The following is a 10,316-nucleotide window of genomic DNA, read 5'->3' on the forward strand; positions in this document are numbered from 1 at the left end:
TGCCACATTGGGGATCAGATTCTGACATGAGCTTTGGGAGGACAACAAACTCAAACTCTATCAGCCCATATCAGTTAATTTGGCTTGATTAAACTTTATGTTTGTTCCACCATTATTCCACACCCTTAATATCCATTCCTACATGTGTTCCCCAGACTTCTGTTTGTATAAGTAAGAAAACTGAAATAGTTCTTTTACAGCATAGCACTTTTCCTCACTGGTCACACTTCATGCTTCACATGTAAGGGCCTGCTGGGACTTGAGTGTAGTTACAGGTCTTGAAACAAAATGGGCTGGGGGAGGTAGATCCTAAGAAGATACAACTGTTGTCTTGCATGACAACTACTTCAGGGAAGGCCATGACAGCTTCCTCAGAATATTCAAGGTTAATTTGTTCAGATGGGAGTAAAAAGCCTCTTTCCACTGGCAAAGAGGACTCATCAAAATTCAGGTCAATGTCCCCAGTTTAATTAGGTCTTCCTGATTGTCCACATTTCAACTTTTAGAATCCCATTCTTCATAACGAATGCACTCAAAGTAAGAGTAGAAACTTTGAGAGGCTGAAAATTCAACTTGTGTTGTAATTCATACAGTCACAGGATAAGATTCTGATTTTCATTTTCAGCAATCTCAGCCCTGTGGCTACAGGAGATAATGATCTCCATCAGGGCACTCACAGCACCTTTTAGGTAATCTATGTGGTGCTTGAATTAGGAATTAAATTAACCATATTCATCATTTTCTTTCCACACTTTGTCAAGCAACATTAGGAACAGCCAACTTCATTTTATTCATTAGTTTGACCAAAATGTTAAAAAGTAACACTTAGATAGTCACTCACATCCTTGTTTCTTTTAAGTGATTGATTAAGAGAATCCAATTGTGATATTTTGCTTATCTCTATTGCCAGACAAAACCAAGGATAAAAACTATATGATTATTTCAACAGACACAGAAAATCATTTGACAAAATTCAGCATCACTTCGTGATAAAGACTGTTAGCAAATTAAGTACAGAAAGAAAGTATGTCAACACAGTAAAAGCCATATATGACAAATCTACCACCAATATCATCTTGAATGAGAACAAGACAGGAACAAGACAAGGATGTCCACTCTCACTACTCCTATTTAACATAACATTGGAAGTACTAGCCAGAGCAATCAGGTAAGATAAAGAAATAAAGTGCTTTCAGATTGGAAAAGATGAAGTAAAATTGTCCCTGTTTGCAGATGACATGATCCTATATGTAGGAAAGCCTAAAGACTCTACCAAAAAACTCGTAGAGCTGATCAATGATTTCAGTAAAGTTGCAGCATACAAAATCAACATGCAAAAATCACTAGCATTTCTATACTCCAATAACAAACTAGCAGAAAAAGCAATCAAGAAAGCAAGCCGATTAACAATAGACACACACACACGCGTGCATGCACACACACATATATATAATACTAACATTCTTATGGAACACCAAAAGACTCTGAATAGCCAAAGCAATCCTGAGCAATAAATAAATATGAGCTGGAGGCATAACACTACTGGACTTCAAATTATACTACAGAGCCACAGTGACCAAAACAGCATGGTCCTGGCATTACAACAGAAACTCAGACCAATGGAACTGAATAAAGAACTCAGAAATAAACCCACATACTTATAGACAACTGATCTTTGACAAAGTCACCAAGAATACACATTGGGGAAAAGACTTCCTGTTCAGTAAATGGTGCTGGGAAAACAGGATATCCATATGTGGAAGAATGAAACTAGACCTGTACCTCTCACCGTATTCCAAAATCAACTCAAATGGATTAAAGACTTGAATATAAGACTTGAAACTATAAAACTTCTAAAAGAAAACATAGGGGAAACACTTCAGAAAATAGGACTGGGCAAAGAATAAGACCTGAAAAGCACAGACAACAAAGGAAAAAATAAAGAAACGGGATTATGTCAAGCTAAAAATCTTCCTTACAGCAAAAGAATCAATTAACAAAATGAAAAGACAACCTACAGAATAAGAGAAAATATTCCTATGTATCTGACAAGGGACTAATATCCATAATATAAAAGGAACTCAAACAACTTAACAGTTAAAAAAAAAAAAAAAAAGCAAAGTAACCAGATTAAAAAGTGGACAAAGGAGTTGAATAGACATTTCTCAAAGGAAGATACACAAATTAGCAACAGACACATGAAAAAATGTTCAACATCACTCCGCATCAGGAAAATACAAATCAAAACCACATTGAGATACCATCTCATCCCAGTTAGACTGGCTATCACCAAAAGGGACAGAGAATAACAAATGCTGGTGAGTATGTAGAGAAAAAGGATCCCTCCTACACTGTTGGTGGGACTGCAAAATGGTGCAGTCATTATGGAAAATGGTAGGGAGTTTCCTCAGACAACTACAGATATAACTGCCATACGATCCAGCAATCCCGCTGCTGGATATGTATCCAAATGAATGGAAATCCTCATGTTGAAGGGATACCTGAACTCCATTTTCATTGCAGCTCTATTTACAGTAGCCAAGAGTCGGAGCCAACCTAAATGTCCATTGATGGATGGCTGTATAAAGGAATTGTTGACAGCAACATGGATGGACTCAGAGAAAATTATGTTAAGTGATATAAGCCAGGCACAGAAAAAGAAAAAACACATGTCCTCATTCATAGATGGGAGCTAAAGAAAGAAAGAAAAAAATAAAGGAACAACACTAATAATAATTTGTTGAAATTTTGAAAGGATAGAACACAACTGAGGACACCAGAGTGGTAAAGGGTGAGCGTGGTTAGGGAGAAATTGCAAAAGGCCACAAAAAATGATTACATTGTATAATGTTGAATACATTAATTACACTGATTTAAGCATCATGTATTACACACAGGTATTAAGAAAAAACAAAATAAAATTTTGTTCCACTAGAACCACTCTCAGTACTTAAATATATATTAGTCAAGTTTCTCCAAGAAATAGAAACAGTAGGATATAAATAGATAAATGATAGATGATAGATAGAATAATGGAATATATATAAAAATATTTATCATAAGACATAAGGTTCACACAATTACCCATCTGACACGTCCCAATATCTGCAGGTGAGCTGGCAAGCTCGAGACACAGGAGAGCCATGGTGTAGGTGCAATTCAAAGGATAGCACACTTGAGACCTAGTTAGAACCAGTATTTTTGTTTAAGTTCTAAGAAATAAAAAAGCCAATTTCTCAGTTTAAAGGCAGACAGCCAGAAGAAATTTCCTCTTACTCAAGGAGAGTTAGCCTACCCACATCAGGAAGGGCAATCTGTTTACTCAGTCTACCAATTTAAATGTTAATTTCATCCAATTATCACCCTCATAGAAAAATCCAGAGTAATGTGTGGCCAAACATGTGGGCACTCCATGGCTCAATCAAGGTGATATATAAATTTGACTATCACCATCAGTATGTTCTAGCAATTTCTAATAAATAATATGAGAAGAAAATAATTTATTTTTCGATATACACAAATGTGTTAGCTATCTATTGCTGTGTACAGTTTGAGTGGCTTAGAACAACACACATTCATCATTTCATAATTTATTTTAATTTTTTGGTGGCTCGCTGGTACAACAGGGATTGTACCCTGGATCCTGGTGTTATCAGCACCACACTATAACCAACCGAGCTAACTGGCCAGCCTATAATTTACTTGAGTCAGGAGTTTGTACAAAGCTAAGTGGTTTCTCTGCTGAGGGTATTTCAAGGTTGTAATCAAGCTGTCGACCGGACTGTGTAATCATCTAGAGGCTCTGGGAAAGAATCCACTCTAAAGCTCCTTCAGGCTATTGGAAGAGTTCATTGCCTTTTGGTTATATTACTGAGAGTCCATTTTCTTACTGGCTGTCAAATGTAGGCTGCCCTCAGGTCTAGAGCAGTCACGTGCCAGTGGTACTCTCTGCAAACAGTTTATCACATAGCTATTTATTTGCTTTTTCAAAGCCAGTCATACTTTTTTTGCCATTCTGTTGGAATTATATCCTATCACCTTTGTCATATAATGTAATCTAATAAACAGTGGTCACAACCCATCCTCATCTTTGTCATATTTTATTGATTGAAGTAAGTCACAGTTCCCATCTGTTTTCAAGAGGAGGTTATTATACAACAGTGTGACTTATTTAATTTCACCAGGTTGTGCCCATTACATTAAGTTAAATTGTGGGTTTTTTCCCCATTTGAAGGGAAATTTATTAAAATTAAGTTTTGTTATATACTTTATTAATAAATTTATTAATTCCACAATTTTTTGAGTATCTACCATGTGACAGACATTTTGTGATGCTTAGGATAAAGTGATAGAAAAATTATTTTAAAAGGATTATGTAAATAAATATAAAATTGTCATTCACATTTTAAAACATGTACTACTCTGAAATGAAGAAAACTGATGTTATGATAGTGAATAAATGGTTGCTGTGCCAATTTAGATCACAACTCTTCAGCAAAATGAAACTTGAGCTGAGGTCTGCATTTTTTTCCAAAGTCAATTGGAAATCATCTGTAAAAGTTCTGTAAAAAGGAAACATTTAGGGCCAGCCCAGTGGCGCACTGCTACAGTGCGCCACTTGGGAGCGCGGCGGCACTCCCACCGAGGGTTCGGATCCCACATACAGACTGGTTCCCGCTCACTGGCTGAGTGAGGGGCGAGCGCAGCACCAAGGGTTGCGATCCCGTTGCCGGTCCCGGTCTGGTATGGGCGCGACACTGAGGGTTGCGGTCCGTTGCCGGACACGAAAAAAGACAAAAAGGAAAAAAAAATTAATAAATAAATAAAATTTTTTAAAAAAAGGAAACATTTACATTTTCAAAATAATGCTCTTATTATAAAGAATATCAATGGAGAATTGCAGATGCGTGGAAAAGCATAAAAGCAGAACATTACTTAAGAGGATGTGGCATGTCCTCACTCATAAGTGGGAGCTAAAAATGAAAAAGAGAAAGAAAAAAAGAATGAAAGAGAGAGAGAGAGAAAACCACCACAATAATATGTTGAGCTTTCAGAAGGAGAGAATAGAACTGTACAGAATTATGGTTACTCGCATTGGGAAAGGGGGAGGTGGAGGGGGATTAGGATGAAATTAGTTAATGGACATAAAGAATAATTATGTTTTGTAATAAGGAACATGCTAATAATACTGATTTGATCATCACATATTGTACACAAATACTGACAGTTAACTCTGTACCCCATAAATATGTATAATCAATTATGTTCCCCCTCAAATTAATTATAAAAAGAGGACATGGCACATTTTGTGTTTAAGATGATGGTAGATTTCAATAGGATAGGCATAAAAGAAAAGAGAAAAGATTCAATATATATATTATATACTGTATGCTGGATCTACAGACTTGATGCTTGATGGATTTGATATTGAAAGTGAATATTTGAGGATAGTAGGAGAAAACTAGGCAAGTAGCCCTAACTTACAAATGTCCCTCTTAATCCTTAAGCACAACTGCATTGACTACATCTCCAGATAATTATTGTGGTTGTGAGATATTCAAATAAAATATAAATTTATTGTAGGAGGTAGAATATGTTAAACGTGTGTGTGTGTGTGTGTGTGTGTGTGTGAATTCAGATAGAATTTTAGATGTGTCCATGAGAAGATGACATGATTCCAATATGAGAGCATGCTTGCTACCACGTTATCTATCAGTTCAGAGTAAAAAGAGTGGTAGGAAAGTGAAGGCATAAAATTATTGCAGAACGAGAGTGGTGAACAGTTTACTGTAAAAAAAGTGGAACTATCACTGCGCTTTAATCACTTCTCTGCCTGATCACAGGGAGGGCAAAGCTGAGCTTTAGGGTATCTTTGTTCAAATTAGCAGATACAATGCTGAGGGCACAGGGCTTGGTAAACCCAGGCTGGGTTTTTCACTTGCTTCCTCTCTCCCTCCATTTGTGCAGTGGCATTGAAATGAAGAAGGAATCATCTTCCTGAAAATACGGTATGTTCTTTGAAACCCACCACCCAAGCAAAGATCATGGTAAACACTTGTATTCCCAACTCTATGTTAAAGTTGAGAACTAATCCCAGTAGTGCTGTGGTAAAAAAGATAAAAAAGCAATAGTTAAAAAAGATTGAACATTTTTAAATCTTGGGAAAAATACAAGTTGTATATTGCATCATGATTATTTATTTTTCCTTACAGGAAATTGCTCAAAACTTTGAAATTATTTTTCTCTTAGTCTTATACTCAACACTTACAGTAAAAGATATATTTAAATATTTTAAACATAATATATTTTTAGAGAATCCCATACTCAGAATGTTAAAGTATATAAGAAAGTACATTTCAGTATTTTTGAAAAATCAGCAAATTTTTACCCACATTGTGCTTTTTTCCTTTTCTAACAGCATAAAATTAGAAATTGATCTTTTAGAAATTTAACTTTGATTTTTGGTTTTTATCTTGTGGGCTTTTTTGTTGTTGCTAAATGCATTTTTAACTTTTTATTGAATCCACATCCTAAAGCCCTCATAAATCATAAATACACTGCTCACAGAATTATCACAAAGACAACATACCTGCAAAACCACCCCTGGAGTTAAAAAAAAATGATATTATTACCACCATGCTGATTTATTACCTCATAAGTATATTTTGTCTGTTTGAACTTTATGAAAATAGAATCATATCATATATATTCTCTTATTTCTGGATTTTTCCACTCAACATTGGTTTTGTAATTACTTCATGCTGTAATTATAATTAATTTATTACCAATGCTGAATAGTATTCCATTTTATAAATCATTTATTTATATATCCAACTCTACATAGACATTTGAACTATTTCTGGTTTGTTTGTACTAAAGACAGTTCAGCTACAAAAATGTACTTTTTTTATTTTTGGCATATGGGAGCTCATTTTTGAGGAGTGAAAAAATTTCCAAGGCTAGGGTGGCAGATCTTTTAGCATTTTTATCTTCTAATCTTCTAAGATTACTTAGTCTTCATCTGAACTTTAAAGATTCAAACATATGAGAATAAGGTGGGTCATGTTGTTTGGGTGGTCCTGGGTAGCAAGGTACAGGAAATGAATCCACTCATTTTTTCCAAGATTTTGAAAGGCAGAAATTATTAATAGACATGTTTCATTTTCTTTAGAATCTCAGAGATAGACCCGAGTCATAAAATGCCGCAATAATTTTAATCAGGTTTGTGGCATTACGGAGGTCAGACATAGGCAGTGAGACAGAAAATCCCAACTCTACTGTTTATAAACTTTAATAAAAAGTATGTACATTGAACATTTGTCCTTTAGTATTTTCTATTAAGATACCATGAAAATATTGAAACTATATTTTCAGAAAAACATTTAAAATTAAAATTTGAATATATGAAAAATATTTAATTTTAATCCTAAAAACAAAGGGAATTTGCTTAACCTTTTGGACACATAAGAACACCCACTCTCCCAGATACATACCTAAACTTTTCTTTATAACTCAGCAAATGTAATGAATGGAAAGTAATTTCAAAAAACTGAAGATCCAGTTCTCTTTTCCCATCAAAGATAGTAGTATTTGATATAGTTGCATTCATACATGTCTCAGAATTATGAGTGTTATTATAATTAGACAATTATACATAATTGTAATTATACACATGTAATTGTAATTATACATAATTTGAATTATGCTGTACATTATGCAATTATACATAATTTTAATTATACATTTGTCATGTAATCTCAGAAGTTAGAGAAAAAATATCTACTAAGTAACCTACTCAATCCTTTCTTAGGATTCTGCCCCAGAGATTTTCTTTTCTTAAGGACTCACTGCTATTCTTTAAGTGAATTAAATAATAAGTTGTCATTTGTGCTCAGTGATCTTTCTTTATATTTAATCGGTAGCTCAAAGTTTCTTTTTTATGCATTAAAGCCTCCTATTGTGCTCTCAGAGCCTGTAGCAAGTCATGTGATGTATTTATTAATGTATACATAGATAAATTAAATGAAATGAGTCTACTATAAAAAGAGGTAAGGTATATGAAATGAAACTGCATGAAAGATTTCTTTCCCCAACCTAATTGGTATCTGTGGTGTTGAGAATAAGGATGGAAACCTATAGAAGAAGGAGTGTTGCTGAAGAAATGTGACTTCCAACACCTTTAACTTATCTTATAGCTGGCCCTGACTATGTTGGAAGTTTGCTATTCTTCAATCCTGAACTGATGACACAGCTCTTAGAATACCATGGTGCAGATACAGAGGTCCAAGCTGTGCTATTCTCACAACCACTAAAATTGTATTTTACTGTCTATGTTGGGTTTTGACATCCAGATAATTTGGGCAGATGTTTTTAACTTGAAAATAAATTGAATACATAAGTTAAAGTTTTCCACAAGCAGTATTTACTTATGTGATCAGCACTTTCTTAGAAAATCACCTTAAGGCCAAATGATCTTAGCAATATGTTTGCAGTATTCCCACACAGCTGAATTGTTCTTTTGCACTACTGCCAGGTTAGAAGTAGACATAAATTTCCCTTTGGTGGCAGGCAAGGAACGTCTGTCTACCTCTGTCTCTCTCTCTCTCTATCTCAATGTATGTGTGTGTATGTGTATGTGTGCTCTTATATTTATACGGTTATAGTATGTGTGTGTGTGTAAGTATGTACACGCACATTATGGATGAGAAGCTATTTTTCCTTCTTGTGGATATGTTTAGGATATGTATATGTATAGGAGATATGTGTGTGTGTGTGTGTGTGTGTGTGTGTGTGTGTGTATATTTATTTAAAATCACAATAACCTTCCAGTAGTGATTTAGGTAATGTGCGGATGCATGCCTTAATCTCTCAAATAAAAAGAGCAGTATTCTGTTGATGGCATATATAGTGGTATTACTAAAATAACTCTTTCTTATTCAGAAAAGTGAAATTATATATCTTCTGCTTGTTATCAATAGACCTGCACTCCCGATGGACATTTACTACCAATAGAATGTATTTTATTTGGCAGTAGAGCAAGTTGCAGTGAAGAAGAGGATAAGATTTGAATCCAGCAGGACCTCTATAACATTGAATGAGTTATTTAATCTATTGAACCATAGTTGTTTCCGTCCTTTAATTAAGGTTGGTTATACTTTCCCTTTTAAAGTTTAGGTAACAATTTTCTCTAAACTTCTTAAGAGTATTTTTAGCACAAAGTAATTGCTCAATAAATGCTGTTTTTCTTCTCTGTGGCTAGTCACCATATTCTGGTCGATCCTGGCTTACATGTTCTCTTCCTGACCGACCCATGCTTCTGATTACCTGGACACTGCTGAGAGTGTCCGTATTTATATGCATTTTAGTAGCCATTAGCATCTAGATGCATGTATTGTGCACCAGGCAACGAAGTGCCCAGTATTCAAACAGGAAAAAGATATGTCTTGGATATACTTGTATTTTAATGTAGAATTCAGTCCTAAGGTTAAACTGAACAGTCATTGAGACCGTGATTATGTCTTAAGCAAAGAAATAGGGTAATATAAAACTTTAATCTCACATCATAAAAGAACGTATGTCTTTTTACAAGACAACTTCCACTTTCCTACTATAATTTAGGGATAATGATAATACCTGCTCCATAGGATCTTAGTGAGGATGAAATTAGTTAATTTAGTGTAAAGCATGCAGAACAATGCCTTACATGCAGTAAACTCTAAAAGGTTTGAAAAAAAAAGAGTTGTTTTAATTCCAGGATTAAGGCTTTGTTAAAGAATTTAGAGAAACTAATAAAATAGGGTTATGTAGCCAATACCAAGCTAGGTTATCTGATTTATTTTTTCTTTTTCTTTTTTTATCGAAATGTAATTATTTATACATATTTGTGGGGCACAGAGTTGAGTAGGAGTACCCATTTCAATGTGCAATGATCAAGTCAGGATAATTATTCATCATTACAAAATGCAATCATTTCTTTGTGTTGAGGGCACTCAATATTCTCTCTTCTAGTCAATTGATAACATGCAGTAAATTATTGTTAGTAATAGGTGTCTAGCTCGACTCTACATCAACAGAGCTTCTTTTTCTTAAGTAGCTGTTTTGTGTTCTTTAACCCTTTGTGTCCATATCCCCCCTCCCTCTCACCCTTCCCTGTTTCTAGGCACCACAGTTGTGTTCTCTCCTTCTGAAAGTTCAGTGTATTATGATTGTCCTTCCTTCCTCCCTTCCTTCCTTCTTCCCTCCCTCCCTTCCTTCCTTCTTCCCTCTCTCCCTCCCTCCATCCCTCCCTCCCTCCGTCCCTCCCTCCCTCCCTCCCT

Source organism: Galeopterus variegatus, unplaced genomic scaffold (genome assembly GCF_000696425.1).
Source record: "Galeopterus variegatus unplaced genomic scaffold, G_variegatus-3.0.2 Scaffold5058, whole genome shotgun sequence".
In the NCBI taxonomy this organism is placed as follows: domain Eukaryota; kingdom Metazoa; phylum Chordata; class Mammalia; order Dermoptera; family Cynocephalidae; genus Galeopterus; species Galeopterus variegatus.